Raw genomic sequence first — 1,444 nt, 5'->3', positions numbered from 1 at the left:
CTCTCTAAGATAATCAAGTGTCTTGTGGTGTGTGGCCTCTCTCTCTCTCTCTCTCTCTCTCTCTCTCTCTCTATCTCTCTCTAGAAGATCTTGCACACACACACACACACACACACACACACACACACACACACACACACACACACACACACACACACACACAGAGAGAGAGAGAGAGAGAGAGAGAGAGAGAGAGAGAGAGAGAGAGAGAGAGAGAGAGAGAGAGAGAGAGAGAGAGAGAGAGAGAGATATCAAAAAGGCCCCATGGGGCACGACACAGAATATCTCTACATTTGCACATGTTGCTTCTACTTGTGTCAAAATATTTCCAATGTTTGTTCATTTTTACATTACTTGAATCAGCTTTCCTGTAACTTGCAATGCCAAGGTCATGGGTTTGGTTCCCAGGGAAAGATTAGAATGTAAATGTCTACCTTGAAATGCAATGTAAGTCTTTTGGATAAAAGCATCTGCCAAATGCAGATTTTGTAAATGTAGAAATGTGAATCAGTGTTTGGTTTTACATGCATCAATGCTTTTCCTGTTTGCATCAATGGCATTACCAACACGCACATTTTTTTTATTGTACATTTGATCAAATTTCCACCTTTCTAGACATTTAATTCCTGTCTTCATTGTTAGCAGTACACACAACAATGCTCCTGTTCCCCAAAACCCATTCACCTACACACACAATGCAACATACGTCATCTACAGGGTGTGGTTTACTGTACACACAGTTCACAGTGATCTTTATCTAATTGTTTAGAAGAGAACACTCTCTTTTCTCTGAAACATTTCTCTTGACACTCTGAAGACCGGGTCCTTGTCCGCAGGTTTATTGACGTTGCAAGGAAAGATGAAACTGAAGCATAGGCATAATCAGCACAATATCAGCTTGCCCTTTAACATGTACAGATATACCAACTCAATTATATTTATCCCAAATCCCTTTATAAATTATGACCTTTATGTATTTAATAGATATTTCTGAATGTTAAAACTGATTCATTTATGAGCACCACCACTCAGAAAACATATAAAATCAGAGAGACTATCACTTGCTCATCGTCTTTTGTTATTTATCTCATCACATGTCCGTGCAGTCTGCAATATATTGGTAAGACCAACCGCCAATTAAAGATCTGCATCATGAGTTATATAAGAAGGATAAGGATTTGAAAACCCATTTGTTTCCTTTAGCTTTTAAATTATGCTGATGGTCTTATTTATTATGTGTTACTTAGTTTTCTGATGTGTTTATCTGACTTGTACAGCACTTTGTTCACTCCTCATACTGTTTTTAAATGTGCTTTATAAATAAAAGAACTAGAACTAGAACTAAGGATAGATATCCATTCTCCTGTGGCCAGACATTTTGCAGATGCTGGTCACGAGCCTCTCAACATGAGATATTGTGGCATCCAGAGACTGTCTAGGTCAA

Source organism: Scardinius erythrophthalmus, assembly GCF_964197995.2.
Source record: "Scardinius erythrophthalmus genome assembly, chromosome: 6".
Lineage (NCBI taxonomy): Eukaryota > Metazoa > Chordata > Actinopteri > Cypriniformes > Leuciscidae > Scardinius > Scardinius erythrophthalmus.
This window is presented reverse-complemented; position numbering follows the sequence as displayed.